Below are 23,725 nucleotides of genomic sequence, written 5' to 3' on the forward strand. Positions count from 1 at the left end.
TTGTCGACCCTTGTTCTATGGTACCTTCCCCCAATTTAGTGCCTCCAGATACTAGCTGGAAGTTCTGGAAGCTGAAATCCAACACATCTACAGGCTATTTGGTAAGAGAAAGATGGTTTAAGGCAACCCAACTATTTTTGAAGAAGGTTGGAAATTCACTGTGAAGCAAAGAAATAGATACAGACACCAATGGGTGATAACATTAGATAATGAAATGAGTTTCCTATTTTGCTTATACAATTGTAAAGATGGCAGAAAAAACAAATATTAAACATATTAGATGCAGTTGTAAGTGAGCTAAGGCTACAGTTCTATAGATATTTGGATAACATGTCAGGGGCCACAGCAATTTGCGATGCTCCTTTTGAAGGCAGAGAGAACTTACCCTCAGAGGGAGAGATTTGTTCACTGCTTTTCATCCCACACAGAACCCTCCACAATCTCCTTAGAAGTTGGAACTCCAACTCTGGGCAAGATGAAAAGGGGAAGAACTCTGGGAGAAGGATCCACAGCCTCCCATAACCCTGAAATGCCCATTGAATGGGCAGAAATCTGTTAATGCAGGAGCTGGTATAGCTCATGGAAAGGGAAAGAAATATAATAATAATATTGCTTCTGCTTTTCTTGTGCCCTAGTGGGAACTTAATCAACACGTTTTTGAGTTTCTTGAGGCTCGGATTTTGGAGCATGTGTGATAAAAGTATAGGTTTGGTTTGCAACAAGGGGAGTTTCCTTTCAGCATTCTGAGAAAGGGAAAGTTCATGCTAACCTGGCTGGCTCCAAAAGGAGTTATCTAGAAAGGAATGCCTTTTCTTCTGATATGTTTGACTGCATGCTGTAGAACAGAGTTGCACATTGAACCAAATGGCTGTTCTTTCCCTTTGAGTGGGAGTAAAATGATTATCCTCCATGCATTTAACTTTTTTTTACTTCCTGCCATATTAAAAATTAAAGTTAAATGGCAGGTTTTCAAATATCTGGGGGCACGAATTGTGTGTTCCTGCTGCCAAATACAGTAATTAAAAGATACCCCATAGTTGCATGTTAAAACTGTTGCCTATACTAGTTTGTCAAGGTCCAGCTAGGAATTGTCAATCAATTGTTCAACATAGTTTAGCCTACAGCATAGAATGAGCTGTGTATACATTAAAGGGCTATAAAAGACAATTCAGTGCTGCAATGCCCTGAGAAAAAAGTCACTTGATCTCACCTGAGTCTTGTGTCTCCGGGCAGGGGATGGTCAAAGTAGACAGTCTTTGTTTTAAAGATATACCTGCTCTCATAGCCCAATAGAGAAATCACTAAGCTATATTAACAGTAACTATGGCTGCATATTCCAACACATATGCTTTCCGCTCAGATGCCATTAAGCAGAAAAGTAGCACATAAATGAAAGAAATAAATGGATAATTATAGTTTACGTTCCTTTCTTGTCTATGTGACTCTCTGGCAAATCCCCCTTGCTTACCTCTAGCAAATTCAAGCATGATTTTTACCAGTTCTTCGGTGTAACTCTTTCGTGCTAAGAAAAATACTCATGTTTATTTCAGGCTTCTGTAAAAGCTTTCATGCTCAAACAAATCCTTTCTGATGCTGTGAGAAGTCGGTCTTGTGAAAGAACCCATTCAAAGAGTCCCATCTCGTTCCCATCATTTTAATTTATACTCCCTTGGTTTGTGCCATAGCTTCACATATCTCAGCCCTTCTCTCTGCAGCCAAAGGACATAAAGTATCTCTCCCAGATGCTCTTCTCAAAGTGGGGTGGCCCTGTCCAGAAATGGAGCTTATTCTAGCTAATAATGCTGTTTACCCAACACTAGGGATAGTGGCTTTTGAGCCTTTAATAAACTTTGAAACATACTAATTAAAAGCTGCAACATCTGGGAATGAGTAGTCTCCTATGGTTGAATAGGTATTTGTATTTAACAGTGTTGCTATACTGCCTTTCCATTAAAATATTTCTATACGAATATACCTGGATTGTTTGGACTTTTTGCAGGAAACAGAAAAAATGAAATTATGATATATGGATTTGATGATTAGTTAAATTAATAGATTATACAAAATATGTAAGTTAAGATATAGTTTTAGAATAAGAGGTTATTATATGATTCATTTATATCTGCTATATAAGAAGTCGGAAGTTATACTTTTTCTTATCTATTTCCACCACTTTTGTTTTCTTTCTGTATTTCTAGCTTTCTTGCTTTCCACTCTTCTTCTTGATTATTAGTTCTTGGTAGTTTTTTTCCTTTTGCTTTTTAAAACTTAATAAAATTCTTTAAAAAATGAATATACCTGGACTGGAGGAGAGCTTCAAGGGGATTATTTAGCCAGTCCAATCTGGCTTGTACATTTTTCCAGGATGGAGCATCTCTCCTTTGGTAGGATGTGGCAGGAAGCACCTGTAGAAGTGCAATGGGACAGTGACATTTCCCCACCAAAGGTAGCTGGTTGGCAATATCAGAAACCCTGAAGCATGGCAAACTAAGCATAAGATGGATCAATTTTCCTTGCTGCCCAGAGAACTGAGTGGGAGGGAGACCCTCCCCCACCATGGGAGGCCTCCACTCCGAATGTGTTGACCCTCCTGCTCCTGCACTTTCTGCTGTTCAGGTTGCCCTGTCTCTTCTCTGCTTAGGAACTAGACATTGCCTAATTTTGCCAACACTGGTAGGATAGCTGTATCTACTGTAGCATCACTCCCAATGCTTAGGAAAGGATGTTTCCTTACTAGCTACCCAAGATCCATTTAATTGGAAACATCCATGATTGAACCTGATGAGTTTTATGAAGCATATGGTTTGTCACTGATGAATCTAGTAGTAATATGTTGTTACTGAGTGCTGGCTCAAAAAAACTCAAGAGAGTCTGTATCAGAGGTGTACACAGCCCTCAGCTCCATTTCTGCACAATATTTTTGTCTCTTTAAAACCATTTAACCTGTTTAACTTCTGGGAAGCTTCACAAACTTATTTTATAAAACCGCACACCCACTCCCGAAAATTAAAAATGTGCCAACAGTGATATCACCATGTCACTCACCATACTCCTTGCAGTCTCCTGAAGCTGAAAATAAATTAATAGAAGTACAACCACTAAAGAAAAAACGTAGCCCAACTTCTGGGCCCACAAGTCAAGCTTGACTCCTGGCAACTACATAGACACTTCTATGTAATTAATTTGGCAACAATACATAAATGGTTTACCACTGTCTTCTTCCGGGATGTTTTTTCAACTTCCCAGCCACACCTATAATATTAACCAGATCTGAGCTTTCTTAGCATTTTGGAGGATGAGAAGCTCAACCAAGCTCACCTACTCCTGCTGTGATATATGGTAAACTGTCTTATATCGCTACAGGTAGGCCATCTAGCTCACTATTGTTAGGTGGCTCTGTCTATCTTTTTCTTGTATCTTTTCTCATCAGCCTCTTTCTCTAGAGCAGTGTTTCTCAACCTTGGCAACTTTCAGATGTATGGACTTCAACTCCCAGAATTCTCCAGCCAGCCTTCTGGCTTTCTAAACTTAGCTTTCAAAACTCCCCCCTGTTTTCAGGACCCACCTTTCCCATGAGGGACTGCCATGTTGACTTGTAGTGGTGGCTATTTCTTCACTAGCGACTCATTATTTTTATACTGGCAGACCTATGGCTGGATGACTCTCAATCACTAGCATGTTTCTCAGCCAGTTTTGGAGATGTTGAACAATGAATCTGGTACCTCTTACATATGGTCCCAAATGTTGCTATCCCATGCTGGCAGTCTTCCAAGCTCCTTCTGGCCATTACAGGCTGGAGAAAAGTTTGATGGCTTAAATCCCATTAAAAATAACTAAATGGGGTTTGCTTTGACAACACCTAATACTTTAGATGAAACATAGCAAAGCAAAGCACCATCCTTGCATCTTTACAGTCACTGGCTGAACTTGGGCTTTGTGGAGTGATATTCTGTACAGACTTTAACCACAGCATAAGCAGCATGTATTTATTCATTTGTTTAGATGTATGGGCCTCCATATCCAAAGAATCTAGGTGATGTAGAGAGTTAAAACAGCATTACAAAAATATAAAACCACAGAACATTTTTAATGGCAGGGTCACTTTCATAAGAGATGCAACATATTGGCTCTGGTGACTTTTTCTTTTTTGTTTACTCAAGAGTTTCAGACCATTTGCACTTCTGTCTAGACCAGGTTGCACTGTCAGAGAGCTGTCTGGACTCTTTTCTCATTACAATTGTAATTCACATAGACAGTACCTGCTCGGAGAGCAAACAGCACTCCCACCTAAGACAACCAACCACGTACACCCACCACATATTTGCATGATTTAGGCAAATGATGCTTGTTAGCATGATCCAAAAGCTAAACCTTGTGCATGGTTGGTTGGGAACCTCCAAGTAGAGATTTGCCCCATAGCTTCAGTACGCCTAGACAATTGAGCAAACATTGTTTCAATTTTACTTGCATGGAATAATATAAAAGCAGATGCATAAAGACCATTGTAATCTAGGCTCCAAGGTGTCCCCAAGCATCAATATAATCACTGGACTAATCCTTTTTTTTTTTTTTTTTTTGGTGCTTCAAGTCAGTTTTTTACTCCTGGACTAGCCTTTGCAGTTTTCTTGGCAAGGTTTTTTGGAAGTGGTTTGCCCTTGCCTCATTCCCAGGGATGAGAGAGAGGGAGTGGCCCAGTGTCACTCAGCTGGCTTCGTGCCTCAGGTGGGACTAGAAGTTACCACCTCCCGGTTTCTAGCTTGGAGCCTTAACCACTACACCAGACTGGCTCTCATTAATCCAATTATGTGTGTTTAATAGGCTAACCTAACAATGATGGCAGCCTGGGCAGTTGGCTAGGGGCCAAAATTGTAGGGATACCTATCTCAGTTATGTACGTTACTTGAGTAGAAGGGACTGTCTGCAATTTTGTCCCCCAGGCGGTTTAGCAGCTTATCACCTGGGAGACATGGTCAAGAACCTTCCAATCCCTGGCTATTGAAGCATTGACACAGTTATTGGGGGGGGGGAGGGGTTTGCTTGTTTGTTTTTTGTTTAAATTACAGATACAGGTAGTCCTCATTTAGTGACCACAATTGGGACCAGCAACTCAGTCATTAAGCAAAGCAGTTGGTAAGTGAAACCGTGCTTATCATTTTACTTCAGCTTTCCTTTGCTTTACAGACCTGTGAAAGTCATAAATGCAAGGATTAGGCATAAAGTTACTTTTTCATCACCGCTGTAACTGTGAATGGTTGCTAAATGAGGCAGTCACTAAGCAAGGTCTACCTGTAGATGAAGATAACTGGCCAAAATCAGGTTAGCTTCCAATACAAGGTTTTATTCAGTTTTTTGCCTGGAAGTGGACCAGGAAAGGGTAGATTATTTGAAAATAGAGTGTGAAACAAGGAAGGAAGGAAGGATATAGAAGCCACAGTTATATACAATGCTAAGCCAGTGGTGGGCAATATGTAATTCATGGGCTGTACTTATTTAGTCCCCCAATACACATTTTGCAAGCTCCAAAGTGCCACTTAATATACCACTGAAATTTGATTTTTCCTTATTTGTGTTTTGTAAAAATAAGGGACGAAGCACCCATTTTGCCTCTTAAATCTTTTAAACCTAGTCAAACTGGCTGATTTCTCCAATTTTCCATCAAAATAAGCAAGTTGCTTACTTTCAAAATGGCACTCGGTAGCATTTTGTAGGATAAGTTGACTTATAGTTAAGATGGTAAATAAATGGTAAAAAATATGGATGTATTTATTTGCTTTTTCTTTTGATACCTGAAGGTAAACGAGACACTAAATGTCTTGGGTAGGGCCTAGGAAAATTTGGCTGCATCACAGGACTGCTTTAGAAGAGATACGGAACAACTGTGATCACATCACCTAATATTTCAGGTTTTTTTCCTGACTCCATATAGCAAAGTGCAAATTAGGCAGGCATGATTTCCCTTGATAAATTGGTTGAAAGGGCTTTACTGATTAATTTCAGACTTGCAAAAAAAAAAAGGATGGATATATGGATTTTCTCTTCTCGCTTCCTAGTAACGGTCCTCTGCTCCTACTAACAAATCTATTGGGCACCTACTCTTTCCAAGCAATTTTATGCAATCAAACTTTTTCCCACATTTACAGCGCCACAGTAAACACGACGTCACTTTCTCAACTTGCTCAATTTTTCCCCTTCGTAGCTTCTGTATTAATTCCATCCCTCATCCTCTGCCAAGATCTTTTTTACTCAAAACCTGTCCAATTAGTGCTGTCTATCATTCCCTCTCCCCCAACCCACGATACGTGTGGCACCCTCTAGTTTCCAGAAACAAATCATCCTGTGTGGATGAGGGAACAAATAAGATATATTTTCCAAGGAATTTTATAGATTCCTTGGACCTTGACAGTTTTCCACATTGGGTGATGATAAAAAATCTGCATCACTGAGGCAGTGCCACAAATCATGGTGTCTAGCAGTATCCTACAAAAGCCTACAAATCGTAATATTTCCCTCCCTGCCTTAATTTTACCTTTCTCATTTCTGTTTTCAGACTGAGCACCAGCCCATCAGAGAGAGAAAAGAAAACACACAGACAATGTTTTCTAAGACAATAGAGCATGTGCAGTTTTGTATTCTAAAGCGCTACCAAAATTGTAAGAGTGGGGTTTGGTGCGAGATATGTGTATTTATTCCCACCCTTGGTTAAGCATGTGATTCCTCAGGTGTACTGATTTTTGCCTAAGCCATTTTTGGCTTCTTTTTTTTTTCCTTTGGCTCTAGGAAAGTGAATGAGATTTAACCCGCCTATCTTGTACTTTTAACCCCCTGAAAAGCAACAAATGATTTTGCCACTGATAGCAGTTCAGTCCTAACTTCAGCAGACTGAATGATGCTCATTGGCACTAGAGACAGTCTCTCCCCTCCTGAAATCAGGCTATTTTTAAACCTGCTTCTTTGCCTCCTGTTTGCCCCAGACTAGCAAATATTTGCAGCCACAAGTTTTCACAAATGTAAATTAAAGAGTGGGGAGGGGAAGAGGGAAGCCACCTCTCCCCTAGATGCCAGTCGACTAAAATTAGTTTGGGGTTTACTAGACACATTGACTGCACGCTGCGAATGCTGAGTTACTCTCTGTGTTAAAAAAATATTATTGTTTACTTAACTGTTCTTAGTGAGAAATGTGCGTCTGTTTCTTTAAACGGAGAGCTCTGCAAGCAGACAGAGCGGCTCCGGGGTTGTTTGCACCTCCAGCCGAGGGCGGGAAAGGAGAGCGATGGGAGAGATCTGAAGAGAGCATCCTCTTGTTGAGGGGGGGAGGAGGGATGGCTGAGAAGAGAAAAGGGTCAGGACTCGGGTTAGAAAGAATCCAGGGCGAGCCAGAACGGGAGAGCTAGAAAGGAGGCCCCGTTTGCAACTCCAGGTAATACAGGTTTATAAGCAAACTTGTACCTTCGGCCACGTTTTTGCGAGAAGTGATGCGTCTCGATTTTAGCATGGGGGAGGGCAGACCCAGGCACTGGGGAGGACTCGACCTCAGAGATGGCTTTTGAAGACCTTTTCTTAAAATTGGGCTTAATTTTTGAAACGCCCAATTAGCACACCTTGGAGACAACCAGGAGGAATCGTTATGCTGGGTTAACCTCCATGCCGTCTTAGAGTTTGTATATTTTGACAAGTTTTCATTTATGTGGTACTTTTCATTTGTGGAAGGTTGTCCAGTCGTAATTATAGCTGTCATAACAACCCTTCCATTATAAATAGTGTTATTCCATTTCTATAATTTTGTATTCTACCCAAAGAGTTGCTAGTAAATGCCTGTGGAAAATTAACTTTTGGAGAAGAAATATCTATGTCTCCCATGTACAGATTATTATAAACCTACATAGGCATCCTGTGCGTCTGTCTTTTGAACCCAACTGCAGAATTTACGTCTATGCAAGACTGAAGGGGAAAGGAGCAATATTTGGCCTAGGACTCAAAAAGTCTTTCATATTTGGACATTAGCTGATTTTTCTCTTTTAATATACTGAATTTACATCTCACTGTTTTGTTTTTACTTCTCTTAAAAAAAAAAAAAAAACTTATTGTGGCAAGGGGCCTCAAAGTTGGAAAGTTACTCTGGCCTGTCTGGATCTCTGCTTCTGTGTAATAATTTAGTTACAAGCTTTACTTTCCAGTTGGACCTTTGCTCCAAGAGTGCTTAGCATACAGTGCTGATTATAGCCTGTTTTCACATAACACATACCCCAACCATAGTACAAGTTGTTTAGATTTATTGTGTTGTATTAGCCCAGCTATCGTGGGTGGGGAATTATGGCCTAGTGTCTTAAGTAGTTTTGGGTATTATGGCTTATTAAATTGTAGTTAAGCAAACTATTAGTGCACCATGGGAACCCAGCCACTGTCTTTGGAGATGACCAGTTGTCTGTTTATCACCATTTCCTCTCTGTTATACACATACTGTAAACCTGTCTTTTCTTGTACACCAATCCCACACAGCCAGACCAAGTCTCCCCTTTCTGAGCTGACTCAAGATATTTTTCTGTCTGAGACAGTAGACCCTATTCCATTCCACGTGCAAGAGCTGGCTGGACTGATAGCTGACTCTTAAAGCATTGACCTTAGACATTATCTTCTGTCATATTTGAAGCAAGGGCCAAAAGGTTCTGATCTATTTAGGAGAAACCCCAATACTGCCTTCTTGTCAGCACAGCGCATCCTAGACAGTCACCTCAGTTTGGATATTGGTAGATTTGGCCCTATCTCTTCTGGTTCTCAATCCCAGAACTTCCTTGTATGATTGCAGAAGTTATCTTTGGGATTGGAATGATGTGAGGAGGTGTTGGAGGAAAACCTGTTTGAGGGTGTCTCATCATCCATCTCTAGTCGCTTAGTAGAGTGAGGAATTTTTGCCATTTTTGTTATCTTACTCTCAGGTTTTACAGCTGCTGTCAATTTAGAATCAGACCATTTGTATATGGCACTAACTTGAACTCCTGGCCACTGTTATATTAATGTCCTCGCTCATTAGTGAGGTCTTTCTAAATTTGTTGTAAGTATATAAGGGAAAATACGTAAGAACAACTTGTTTGAGAATGTGTCTGTGTACATGTATGTTTATATCCATCCCTTCATCCATCCCTCTGTCCATCCAGCTGTCCCGCTAAGAACAATGGCCAATTCTAGATGACCCTGAAGATAAGCACAAGCACATTATTTTTATGTTCCCTAAGACTCAGAGATGAGAACGTTAAACAATTTAGTATCCTTTTCCCCATATAGACCAACCAGATTTGAGATGAATTCAAGCAGGACATGATGAAGATACTTGCCCTTTTCCACTGGAAGTCCACAGCAGCTGGTATTTAATGGTTAACAGTATAGCTTCTGATAGTTCATTACAGCCATCTTGACTACATGAATCTATGTTATGCAGTATTTTGTTGAAGTAAAGAGGGACACGTCTATGCATGAACTGGCCGAGTTGAAGGGTGTAATGGATTTTCTTGTAGAACTGAGTGAAAAGGTGCTGGGTAGCCCTGAAAATAAATATGGCTAACTACGGCCCTTCTTTTCTTGGCTTGACAATTCATGCTTACTGGGTCAACAAAGAACAAAATCTGAAAGTGCAAAGTCCACAACACTGAGACTGGACAGCAGAAGAATAATTGTATCATTGAACAAAGAAAAATCAAGAGAAGCTAACTGAAATTAAGGTGATTGTTTTCTTTTTTTAAACATATATTTCCTGATGTTTCTGTTGTCTCTCAGCTTTTATTTCTCTGATTGTATAAATTCAGAGTGAGCCATAATGTTTGCAATTTCTCTTCATAGCTAAAGTTTTTATAGTGAAGAGACATGCATTTTCCCATCAGCTTTTGTGAATTATAGTTCAGCCTTCTTTATATAAATAGTGAATAGGTTATTAATCAGGAATATTTTACCTACTGTTGTATGCATGTATGTGTGTATGTGAGAGAAAGGAGACAGCATACTAAAATGTCAGAGTGCTCAGTTACAGACTGACATAGCATTTCCATTTTCCCCTGCCCAGTTGCAAATCAGCAGGAAGGAATTAAACTACACCAGCTCCAGATTTGGTACAGATCAAAGAAGGCAGTGACTACCTAGTGGTTAGGGCACTCGCTAAATCTTTTTCATTATGGTGGTAACACTGCTTCTTCTTCCATACGCAGTTGTTTCAGTTAGATGCATTTTGTACATCCATGTTTTATTGCATTTAGCTATTTTAGGCTTTAGTGGAGTAAGCTGCTTTTGTCAGCTTCAATGGCGTTTCCGTTTTTGCATTCAACCACAGAACAAACATGCCCTGGTAACATTTTTTTTTTTCTGCTATATCCCCATGATGTTTCCTTCGTGACATCTTTGGCCCATTCATGAGACAGCCTTACATTCTTCTCCACCATGCCAAAGTCTTTCCCCTTAAACCAACAGCAACCAGGAGCAGTCTTAAGATGTGTCAGATTTGATGTGCTTTGCCAGCCATCCTGTTGGCAACCCTGTCAGGTGATCCACGGGGGGCAGGATCAGCCCATCACCTACTGACCACTTGAAGACATGCACAGTTTCTGACAACTTTCCACCACCACCATTCTTTTCTCCTCCCTCCCTCCCTCCCTCCCTCCCTCCCTGCAGAAAGAGTTGCAGAGTATCCTGCTTTTGAAAGAGCCACGTTCTCTTGGAAATAGGAGATTATGACTCTGTCAAAACTTTTAAACTCCACATGCTTGCTGAACAGCTGTTCATCAGACTTCCCAAGGTACCTGGTACTAAAAGAGCTGCATTCCTGAAAGCAAGAAAGCCTGGTTCTTTTTTTTTTTTTTAAAGCTCTGCAAGCCCACTGAGCAGCAGAAGAGCTGCCGAATAGACTTGCCCTCTCCTCTTTTGCCAGAGGGAGCACCCTCTTTTGCAGGGTCAGCCCACCTGTCAAAACTAGACATCCCCCCGAGCCGTATCTTTTCCCCATCCTTGCATCTGTGTTGGGATGTGAGGATGGTTTTCCACTAGCTGGTAACCTTCTGAAAAAGATTGGGCAGCAAAGCCAGAGAGTTTAATACATCGCTTAACATATCCGGCACACCTAAAATAAAGACATCACTATTCCACAGTGAGCCAAAACATAGGCATTAGATGCAGGATAGGGATTGGCAAAAGGGATAGCAAATGTTATGCTGGTACAGTTTTTGTTGACTCAGATTAATTGGCAGTGGGGAAAGGCCCCTTGTTAAAAAAAAAAAAAATCAGTAAAAAAGCACATGCATGTGTTGGTCTGAATCTCAAGCCAACCAGTAAGTTCTGTGACTTAACAAAATTAGGGATGTACAGCACTTTAAAATCTGCAACAGAAAAGGTGCTTCAGAGGGGATGTCACACCTGTCAATGCTGTCTTAAAGAAGTAGCATCCTTGGGGTCACACAGTAGCCATGCAATCCCAGGAAGGTATGCAGGTATAGTCACCTACATTGTTCAGGACTGATGCTTTTGCTTTCATTTTTTATTCTACAATTTAGAGGGATGCTGCATTTATTACTTATTTTGTTAAAATCTGTTATGTTTTCAAATAGAAGCTGACAAAGTCTGCTTCTACAGATACTCACTTCGTATTTAATCCCAATGCTAGAAAGGCAGGCTTCCCACCCCACCCCCCACCCCGCCTCAATTTAGCAGAAGCAGATTGCCTCTTGTTAGAAAAACTGGGGTAGCAACACCAGAAAATAAAATGGCAAACATATCTGTGCCACATTTTAAAAGTAGACTTAATTGGGATGTAAAGGGGCAATATTTAAAATCACCAGTGCTCACATAAAATCCCACCTAAATGTGGACTAAAGTACAAATGGGCAACTCAAAACCCAGTGCCACATGCATCTCAAAATTAGCTTTTGTGCCTTCAGGGACCCTCTGAGCCAAGTCAATGACATTTTGAGACAAACAGGAAAAAAAGTCATTTAAATGTAGCCTTCATTTACTAGTCTATGAAGGTGGAGTCACTGTTAAGGGAACCTTGGGGTAAAAGCATTAGTGTCCTTCTGTTGGGAAGCTATATAATGATTCCTTGTGTTCATAACCTTGAATTAGGCCTCTGACTTCAAGCTGCAAATCCTAATTTACCAGTTGTCACTGTCTTGTTCTGTGCATACTGAGGAGCCAAAGAAGCATTTGATTGACCATAAAGTTGAAACAAAATCTTTGGACAAAGAATGATTTTTGGTTTGAACTAGTTGGGTTGATTTAGATCATATGTGTTTAATTTCCTGTTTGTTAAGATGTTATATTATGTGGTTTTAACTAAAGAAATTTTAAAACTCAAAATCCTGCAAGTTTTATTTCAGTCTAACTCCATAGGACCCACATTAGACATCAGTTACATAAGTCCTAAAATAGGCTTAGGATTGTTAGAAAAACAAAGCAAACCCTCAGAACTCCACCCAAAAAAACTTTTAAAAGCCTCTTCCATTCTGAAGAGAATGGAACACTTGCTGATAATGCAAAGTTCATCAGAAATAATGGAAGGAAATCAGACTCCTACATATGGACCTACTCTAAGCCAACATTGGTAAGGAATCTCAACATGCCTGTAGGCAATATACACTGGGCCTCTGCAATTCTGTGTGCTCTGATCTACCAAACTGGTTTGAAAAATTGGACTGTCAAATTGAACATCTGAACTTACTCTGTTCCAGTAGTGTAGTTAATTTGATCATGTGAATAGGGTCATTTCAAAAGTCCAGAGAAAACTAAAAACAGTTCAACTGAAAAATAGCATCAATTTGTCAGTTCAATTTAATGAACTGATTTGACACATAAAAGTGGCAAAACTTCATCAAATCATGATAACAATGGAACATCTAGGTGAGCTTGGTATGTCTTGAAAAAGCTAAATAGGGTCAAATCACAAACACTTGGATAGAAAACCTCCAGGAAATCCCAGGGCTGTTGGTTAGACTGGGGGGGAAAATATCCCAAGAAACAGAAGCAAATATCTTTCTTCCATATTGGTACCAAGAAAGCAACATGGGTGTGCCCATGGAGTCACCTGGACTCAAGTTTGGCTTGAAGAATACTTTATCTAATATATATGTTTAAGTTTGGGAGTTTCTGTAGGCCAAATAGAAAAAAATGGCATATGCATATCATGCCTTTTGTGTTGTGCGTGTCTCTTCAAAAGGGAAGATTGTTTTTTTATTCACTGATTTTGAAAGCAATGTACACATTTTTGAAAATGCAATAATATAATTGTCAGTAAAACGAGCAAATCATTTCTGAAAAGAAACCAGAGCAATATTTAAATCCATTAAAGCCCATCAAGGTTTCGGTAGAATACAATTTTTACTGTGTGTCTAAAAACTCAGGAGCAATAAAACTAATTTGATCTCCTTTGGAAGAGTTTTCCATAGCCTTTGTCCCTACAATCCAGCTCGTGAGACATACAGCAGGCTTTTGCTGAAAGGCATAGGTGTCAACTGCCTAGGGTCCATTTTTTATTAAGTCAGGATAGATATTTCATGACTAAAGAAGTCATGGACATGTACACATATGGGAGAAGATTCCACTAAAGCCATTTAGGGCTGTAGAAGTCAAACGCCACACCTGTGAGCTCAGGAACGAATGGGAAGCCAGTGTAATTGGTTCAAAATTGGTGAAACAGAGTCTTTAAAATGCACTCCAGATAAGAGTCTGGCCATTGCATTTTCCCTTAGAAAGTTTCCAGAACACTTTTTGAAGGAACCCTCAGACAGAATATGTTGCAGAATCTAAACCAAAGTTAATTAAGATATGGCATTTTGGATCAGGTTTACAGTCCCTAAGAAGAAACTATTAAAATAGTTCAGTCACAGACAAACAGGCCATGGATAGGTTAGAAATACTCTGGTTTTGCCAGCCCAAGCTCCAGAGTTGCTCCTATAGTTTAGCTCCATAGTCAGGCTAGCTCTGGAACCAAGAGAGACCCTCAGCTCTATGCTGCTCCAGAAACTCCTTTCTTACTCCAAACTTGCTCAACCTACTTTTACCAGGCTCTGCATCCAGAAGTTTGTTGGTTTATTTAATCAATTTCGAAGCTACCACAATCACCATAGCAACTCCAGGTGAATACAGCCAAACAAAAGAAGAAAAATCAATATCAATATCAACTTTAAGAGGCTTGGTTGGGGAAACTGTAACTACAAATACATGTGTGTACATACACATGCATATATACCTCTAATATACAGTGCATTTGGAAAGTATTCAGACCCCCTTCACTTTTTTCAATTTTGTTACGTTGCAGCCTGTTACTACGATTGTTCAAATTCATTTTTTTCCTCATTAATCTACACTCAGTACCCCATAATGACAAAGTGAAAACAGAAGTTTAGAAATGTCTGTACATTTATTAAAAAGGAAAAACTGAAATGTCACATTGGCATAAGTATTCAGACCCTTTACTCAGTACTTTGTTGAAGCACCTTTGGCAGCAATTACAGCCTCAAGTCTTTTTCGGTATGACACAACAAATTTTGCACACCTGGATTGGGGGATTTTCTGCCATTCTTCTTTGCAAATCCTCTCAAGCTCAATCAGGTTGGATGGGGACTGTCGGTGGACAGCCATTTCCAGGTCTCTCCAGAGATGTTCAATAGGGTTCAAGTCAGGGCTCTGGCTGGGCCACTCTAGGACATTCACAGAGTTGTTCCTAAGCCATTCCTGTGTTGTCTTGGCTGTTTGCTTAGGATCATTGCATGTTGGAAGGTGAACCTTCAGCCCAGTCTGAGGTCCCAAGCACTGTGGAACAGGTTTTCATTGAGGATATCTCTGTCCTTTGCTCCATTCAGCTTTCCCTCAACCCTGACCAGTCTCCCAGTCCCTGCTGCTGAAAAAGACCCCCACAGCATGATGCTGCCACCACCATGCTTCACTGTTGGGATGGTATTGGGCAGGTGATGAGTGGTGCCTGGTTTCCTCCACACATAACGTTTAGAATTGAGGCCAAACAGTTCGATCTTGGTTTCATCAGACCAGAGAATCTTGTTCCTCACAGTCTGAGAGTCCTTCAGGTGCTTTTTTGCAAACTCCAAGCGGGCTTTCATGTGTTTTGCACTGAGGAGAGGCTTCCGTCTAGCCACTCTGCCAGAAAGCCCAGATCGGTGGAGAGCTGCAGTGATGGTTGTCCTTCTGCAACTTTGTCCCATCTCCACACAGGATCTCTGGAGCTCAGTCAGAGTGACCATTGGGTTCTTGGTCACCTCTCTTACCAAGGCTCTTCTCCCCTGATTGCTCAGTTTGGCCAGGCGAGCAGCTCTTGGAAGAGTCCTGGTTGTGCCAAACTTCTTCCATTTGAGAATTATGGAGGCAACTGTGCTCTTGGGAACCTTAAGTACAGCAGATTTTTTTTTTGTAGCCTTCCCCAGATCTGTGCCTTGCAGTAATCCTGTCTCTGAGCTCTGTAGGTAGTTCTTTTGACCTCATGACTTTTGCTCTGGTACAGTATGCATTGTCAGCTGTGAGCCCTTCTATAGAGAGGTGTGTGCCTTTCCAAATCATGTCCAATCAATTTAATTTACCACAGGTGGACTCCAGCCAAGGTGTAGAAACAGCTCAGCAACAATCAAGAGAAATGGGAGGCACCTGAGCTAAATTTCAAGCGTTGTTGCAAAGGGTCTGAATACTTATGCCAATGTGATATTTCAGTTTTTTCTTTTTAATAAATTTACAGACATTTCTAAAGTTCTGTTTTCACTTTGTCATTATGGGGTACTGAGTGTAGATTAATGAGAAAAAATGAATTTGAACAATTGTAGTATCAGGCTGCAACATAACAAAATTGAAAAAAGTGAAGGGGGTCTGAATACTTTCCAAATATACTGTAGCATAAGAAAAATAATGTTTGGGGTTCTTAATAGTTGCCAAGTGCTATCTATGTTTTGTATTCAAAATCTAGAGTATATTGAGACCCAGTATAGTATAATAATGTCAGACATCTGAACAGTAGATTTCCTGGTACACGTTTTAATAAGTAAGATAGCTGCCAGAAAGTCATCAATTGGAAACGGCATTGGTCGCACTCATGGATGATCTCTGGAGGAGCAGGATGGGGGTAGTGCATCCTTCCTTGCTCTTCTTGACTTCTCAGCGGCTTTTGATACCATTGACCATGGTAACCTTTTGGGTTGACTTGGGGAGTTGGGAGTGGGCAGCAGAGTTTTGCGCTGGTTCTCTTCTTTCCTCCAAGGTCAATCCCAATTGGTGCTGATTGGGGGTGAGAGGTCCAGTTCGCAGCCCCTCCTTTGTAGGGTGCGCCAGGGTTCAGTACTCTCTCTCCTCCTTTTTAACGCCTATATGAAACCACTGGGTGAGATCATCCATCACTATGGGATGAGGTATCAATATGCAGATGATACCCAGTTATACATCTCCATCCGGGTGAGGTGAGTGATGCCGTGACAACACTTTCGTGGTGCTTGGAGGCTGTGGGGGTCTGGATGGGGTGCAGGAGGCTTCAGCTGAACCCTGGTAAGACAGAGTAGCTGTGGATTGGAGGCCCCATGTATCCAAGGATTTACCATCTTTGGTTTTGGATGGGGTTGCACTGCCCCCGACGGACCTGGGGGTCTGGGGGTCCTCCTGGATTCACAACTCCTGCTCGAGGAGCAGGTGGCAGTCGTGGCCAGGAGGGCCTTTGCCCACCTTCATGTGGTATGCCAGTTACGCCCTTTCCTGGATCAGGAGGCTCTCCATTCAGTCACTCATGCCCTGGTCATCTCTCAGCTAGACTATTGCAATGTGCCCTACGTGGGACTATCTTTGAAGAGTATCTGAAAGCTACAGCTGGTTCAAAATGTGGCCACACAGACAATTTTGAGTGCCCCAAAAACGGAACATATAACATCTTTACTGCATGAGCTGCATTGGGTCCCAGTCTGCTTCTGGGTCCAATTCAAAGTGTTGGTTATCACCTTTAAAGCCCTGCATGGCATGGGTCCAGGTTACCTGAGGGAGAGTCTCACCCCCGTCACATCAACCCATCCCACCCAGTCAGGCAAAGAGGGCATGTTGCAGACCGTGTCAGTGAGAGAATGTCAGCTGGTGGGGCCCAAGAGGAGAGCCTTCTCTGCCGTTGCCCCCGCCCTTTGGAACATTCTCCCCGCAGAGGTGCAGCAGGCCCCTACCCTCCTGGCCTTCCAAAAAGGATTAAAGACCTGGCTTTGCCAGTTTGCATGGAGCGATAAGAATTTTAATCAATACTGGGGATGGCTGGCACCTTGATGATGCTCCCTGAGTGACTGCCACTTATTCTTGGATGTATTTATCTTCTCTTTATTAATAGTAGATTGTAATTTTGTAATTTTAATTGATTTTAACTGTTTTGTAAACCGCCCAGAGTCGTTTCAATGAGATGGGTGGTGACAAATTTGATATATAAATAAAAATAAATTAAAAAATTAAAAAATCAAGTGCATAATTAAAACAATTACTGCTTATTGCATTTGTTCAGATATTTATCTGTATTTCCTCTAAATGCAGAAACTAGATCTCGGATGGTTCTTACATCCCTATGCCTATTATCAGTCTTTCTTTATCCATGACCCAGAGAAGGCACAGTTAACCGCATCTGCCTGTTTTTGCAGACAGAGAGTAGAGTACAGAGAAAGGGATGGAGTAATAATTCTCATTTGCATATTACTGAAAATAATTCAGTTTTAAAGATGTCCTGTAATTAGCTTTTGAATTGTTTAACTCACATTCTCAGAGTAAATATAAATAATAATCAAGAGGTTGGTTAATCCTTTTGTTTTTCAAAATTTGACCAGTTTGTGTATGAACAATGAAAAACATTCTAAAGTTTCCTCACAATTCTCAATTACTTTTTGCCCCCAAACCACATGTCCTCATTTAGCCTTAAATACTTGTCTCTGTGTTTCCAGGAATGTGCTTCTTTGTCAAACATTTGGAAATATATTTTTTTTCCTTTTAAAGTCAGGAAAGTTTCATATTTAGAAGAGTGAGAGACTAGCACATCCGAACCTGAGTAAGCTCCTTTGATCGGTTGTGACACTGAATGAATGGTAAATACATCCTCAGACACAAAGTAAATATCCAATGGTATGTAACTCAGGTAGAAAAGAGTAAATTTTACACACATTGGCCACAGACGCCTTGTCATTTCCCAGTAAATTAAAGGGTCTTCCCTTGGACCTGTAAATTTAAATTTATCATGCTAGTGTTCTGCCATAATGAACAGTAACGTGCAAGCCCTGTATTAATACTGTGTTTGTTGCTCACAAGACAAGAATGGCTCCGTAAGAATGGCCCCGTGCCATGCGCACGTGCCTGGGAGAAAGAGAGAAAGATTGAAGGTGAGGCCTTTTTCATTCAATGTAAAGCTTTCTACAATTATTTGATTTCCTTGTTTGCTTTCAATCTTGGCCAGAAATTACAACTTCTCATGAGTACTTGTTTCTTGGCAGTTGAAAAGCCAGTTTCTTATGCTGGTGTCACCTCAGTAATTATGCCACCATTTCCTCAGTAAAAACAAATAAATGTAGCAACGTTTTGGTGAAGGGTGGGGGAACATGGAACTTGGGAAAGTTTTCCTCACTGATACAACTTTAAATACTGAATAACCTATTCCTATTCCCATCTGACATTGCTGTAAATTTGCCTTGAGCTGTATTGGTGTGGTCCACTTATCAATAGTCACAAAAATTGGGATCCCGTGTAATTTAGAGCGGTACAGCAAACAGTGCTTGGGCAGAATGCTCCAACAATTATTAAAATCCTGCCTTGTTGTTGCATGGCAGGGTAGAAATAGAGAGGAAAGAAGATTGCTCCCATTGTTTATATTAAGAGATGGAAGAGTTTAGTATATTTGTGGTTTATAATGAGCATTTCTGTCATTCTCCATCCAACATCAATGGACACTGGCAAGGGGAAAGCAGGAAGATACTCTAAGTCTAAGAGGGCACCTGTACACAGGTCCATTCAGAAGTAAATCCTGTTGCGTTCATTGGAACTTTCTCCCAAGCAAATCCATAAAGCAAGGATGGGCAACATTTGGTGTCCAGAGATTGCTCTTAACACTTTTTCATGATCTAAGAGCCAGAGTGGGTAGAACAATAATGCAAAGTTGATGGAGCCATATCACGCACATAGGTGCAGCAAGATTTCTGTGTCTGTTCTAATTTCTTATTTAAAACACTGGAAGTTGAGTTTTCCCATTTTTATGTTAAGACAATAATAAGCCAACACCCTGGTTTTGTGTGTTTTTGGGCTCATCCGCTCATTCCACTAACCACTGCCCAAAGACACCCCACCTTTTTTTCTTGAGGACATGTCCTTATGATGCAGCCATTGTCTCACCACAGCCCACTGCAGAAGCAGCCTAAAATTTTCCATAACTGTTCCAGTTCAGTGTTTTCCATCTTCTCCCAAGACAAATTTTCATATATGTACAATCTAGGATGTCTCATTCATGATCTTGAGGTAGATGCAGTCAAGGGCTGGCATCTGCTGAGAATCTATTGGTCTATTGAAGCTGCTGTGTGCACCCCCTTTCCTCTGGTCACTACTCTTCATGGCTATTTTGGCTTGGGCTGCTAGGGAGAAGACATCTGGCTTCTTCAGAGGCATCTGCCTGCATAATGCCTGACCTACTCTTCAGACATTATGTGAGCTCTTTATCTGCACTGGTATGCTGGACTTCTGGAAGAACACTAGATATTTATTAAACACATGGTCAGTGGTAAGCCTGTCTGTAAAAAAACAAGGGCTGCTCTTTGATTTGAACTAAGAAAGAGATATATTTCTTGTTCTGTCCCAAATATGTGCATTAGGGGTTTTTACTGTTTTTGCCAAGAAAGAGTTTTGATGGCTGTGCTTTCTACTGGTCTTATTATTTTTGGAAGAAGGGAGTGCCATTTTGCATACTCTGTGAGATACCTTGATAGTTGCTGACTGGCCACTCACAGCCAGAACTGCTATTTCCTTGCAGTACTTAGGAATTTGAGATATTTGGGAGCAGAGTGAAATTTACAAGAGTTCTGCCAGTTTCCCCACCTAGTCAAGTGACTGGGAGAAGGGTAAAACTATCTACTAGCCTTCTGGCAGACCTTTATCATTTTTGATGTCACTGGGGTCTCCAGAAGATCAGTAGACCTACACTCAGAAATAGCCAGAGTTACAGGATACTGGCATAGAGCACCTCCACACTGGCAACCTCCCAGGTGGGCTGGTTGAAAAGTGGCTAATAAAGCCTCTACCCCAGGCAGTTGCACACACTCACACAAGCCCACCACTCCACACCTTAAGCAGAGACATTGGTGGTATTTTTTTTCCTGCTAGGGTTAGGGTTTGGAAAGAAAAACAGGAATCTATCAGCTGTTGCCATTAAGTTCTCCCAAACCAAGCTGTACAGATAGGACCACTCGAAAGCGTCACTACTGAAATATGTTAAGCTTGGTCATCAGGGCAGCACAAATTGTGCCTGCGTATTTTTCTGCCAGCTCATAGATGATAGGAATGCACAATAATGTGGCCAGGAGGAAGAGCCCTCCGACTTGAAAATAGGAAGAAATAACATGAGTGATATTCAGGAGTTCTAGTTGAGGGATTTCCAAAGACTGCCAAGAAAAGATTCAGGAACTGCCCACTCCTGGTAAATAGAATTGCATTCCAGATTTGCAAGCACTCTTGGTTCAAGGTTTATTTTTATTTATTTTTACTTTATTTATTGGATTTCAAGGCCGCCTGACTCCAAAAAGACTCTGAGCAGCTTACAATATTTAAAAGAATATATAATTTTAAAAGGAACATGACTGCCTGGGCAAAGCCACGTAAATAACATCCAGAAAAAAAAATCACCAGGGGCACCACAAGCATCCTAACCCCAGGCCTGGGAACAGAGCCAGGTCTTAAGAGACTTCCAAAACATTTGAAGATGTGTTAATAAATTCTCACATTAGTGTTATGCAAATTTCTGTTTCGTCTGTAGAATACTGTATTACTGTTTGTGAATTGTTCATTATATATGTAATTGTTCATTGTATATAATATGTACATATTGTTCATTACATAATTTTTATTGAAGAAAAAATTTTTTACAGGTAACCTGCAAAGTTAAGACTGTTAGCTTCTGACTCAGAGATTACAGCACAAGGAAGATGGAATCAGAATCATCATTCCAGCCTAGTAATACCCTGGTTCTATATGCTTTTAATGCAAGAGTCACTTTTGGTAAATGATTAAGAATCCTGATTCAGATAAAGTGGCCTGAATTAGGTGTGAGTAAAACTATTGTGCAGTAGTTCTGTTCATATCTGGATAATTGCCTCCAGAAAGTATAGCTGGGGAGAAATCAACCCAGTGGCATTTACATTGGGGGGTTCCATAAGTTTCATTTCTTTATCTACCATATACATGAAACTGCTGGTGGAGATCCAGAGGTTTAAAATGGCACGTCTTCAGTTTGCTGATGACACGCACCTCACTCTCTTTTTAATTAGAACAAAGCAAGGTAGTAAAAAAGCTTATTCAGCCCATGGCTGCACTAATGCACTAGAGGAGGAGAAGTAAACTGAAGTTTAATCCAAAGAAGACAGAGATACTGGGTGACTGGGTGGTTGAGCTCCACCGTTGTTGTCAGTGAGTGGAGTCAGTGGTTTCCTTGGGCACCGGGGGTTGTTTGTTTTAATTTTGTAAGCTGCCCAGAGTGACTTGTGTGAGATAGGCAGCCATATAAATTAAATAAATAACTAAAGGGGATGGATTAGCTGCCTAAGTGAGTGGTGTTCAACCTGTTCTGAACTGAGTTGCATTCCCCCTGAAGGATTCAGCTTGTAATTTGGAAGAGTTCCTAGATTGTTCCTCTAATTAGAGACTTACATGTCTTCACACCTCTCACCAACCTAGGCTATTTCCCTATTTGGATATAGATAGTCTGGCCACTTAAGCTATACCCTGATAACGTTTCAGTTAGATGACTGAAAAGGCTGCCCTTGAAGATGATTTCCAAATTTCAGTTAGTTCCAACTAATGCAGCAAGTGCATTTATTCTTCCAGTTTTATATAATTTTCACCGGCTCCTAGTTCATCTCTAGTCCTAATTCAAAATGCTGATATTAACATCTCAGGGAAAAGAGTACCTGAAGGATTGCTTCTTCTCTAAGTTCCTCACTGTACTCTTAAGATGATCTTCAGAGTCCTGTTGTGAGGGCTAGTTTTCACAAAGCCAGAAACAAATGGCCAAAACAAGGGAAAGGTGGAAGCCATCCTTCCTATCCAAAAGACTGGCTTCAGACCTGTTACATAGTGCACAAGAATTTGAACCTTGATTACATTAGAAATATGGCTTGCATTCAATACATAGTGTATATATACATGGAATTCTTTCACAATGGCTTCATTCATTTTTAGTTTTACAATAAACCTTGAATGCCTAACTGCACTTGTTTCCAGGTTTAACATTCTTTCTTTTGATACCATTGACCATAGTTTCCTATTGGATCGTCTGTAAGGGTCAGGAGTCGGGTATCTTTTTACAGTGATTCCACTCCTACCTTAGTGGGCAATTTCAATCAGTAACAATGGGAGAAGAGTAGTTCAGCTTGCGACTACTGTTGTGGGGTGCAACCAAGCTTGACTCCCTCCTCATTGCTGTTTAACAAATATATGAAGCCTCTGGGAGTGGTTATCCATTAGTATGAGGTGAAGTCTGTTGGTCTGAGTATCCTCAATATTTGTAGGGAGCCATGGAGATGACCTTGGAGAAAGCAGCCAGAAGCTGTTAGAAAAACAGCAGCTGCAGAAGAAGCATGCATTAAGGCCAGGAGGGTATGAAAAAGAGACTCAGACTCGCTCCTCCCTGACTTCCTGGGTTTTAAGAGGGAATATGGACAGACTTGCATGATTCTGTTACTATAGCGCAGTGTTTCTCAACCTTGGCAACTTTAAGACGTGGACTTCAACTCCCAGAATTCCCCAGCCAATTGCCTGGAGAATTCTGGGAGTTGAAGTCCAAATGTCTTAAAAGTTGCCAAGGTTGAGAAACGCTGCTGTAGTATATCTCAATAAAGTATAATTCTAGTCTTCCTGTGGAGTTAGTTTCCTAATCTGATCTACCTCATAGGGCTGACATCACTTAACTAGCTAAAGGGGAAAATTTAACTATCAGTTTAAAAAAAAAATTAAAAAACAACTAAACAAAACTACAAACTCAAACAGTGAAAGTGTGTGTGTTTATTTATATAAGAACAAGACATCTATTTTTTGAAAATGATATAACTTTCTTCAATTTCAACATCATGATTCTGTTTTTAAACAATGAAACTCAGACTATACACAATCACATTGTCTAGTCTTGCCTCTCCTTCAGTACAAAATTAATTCAGGGTTGAGGATCTTTATTGTTTTGCTTTTATCATAAATTTGTAAGGTTTGAAGTTAGAATTAGGATCAATGTTATATGATCATATATGTATTTTGGACTTCTGAAATAAAAGGGAAGCCTAGGAAACCTATGGAATTGTCTTTTATCAGTTCAGGTCAATCTACTTCAGCGTTATTCAACCAGCTTTTTCCCTCTAGCTAGAAATATTGTAGAGGTGGGAATGTTGGCTGGGATTTCTAGGAATTGTAGACCCAACACATCTAGAGGGCAGCAGGTTGGGGAATGATGATTAACATAGATTGGCAATGACTTTACTCCTGTGAGCAAAATGATATATTGCTTCAA

General features: G+C 40.6%; 1 long non-coding RNA gene across 1 annotated transcript; it reads left to right on the top strand.

Annotated features, from left to right (window-relative positions):
- Window positions 1-7,366: 7,366 nt before the first annotated feature.
- Window positions 7,367-22,433, top strand: LOC148216314 (uncharacterized). The gene is made up of 4 exons (XR_015795772.1): window positions 7,367-7,417; window positions 9,610-9,713; window positions 18,283-18,353; window positions 21,099-22,433. It is a non-coding gene; the product is annotated as an uncharacterized LOC148216314 (long non-coding RNA).
- Window positions 22,434-23,725: the final 1,292 nt, after the last annotated feature.

This window comes from Python bivittatus, unplaced genomic scaffold (genome assembly GCF_059951505.1).
Source record: "Python bivittatus isolate LINGU-HERP-01145 unplaced genomic scaffold, Pbiv_v1 ctg000220_np1212, whole genome shotgun sequence".
Taxonomy (NCBI): Eukaryota; Metazoa; Chordata; class Lepidosauria; order Squamata; family Pythonidae; genus Python; species Python bivittatus.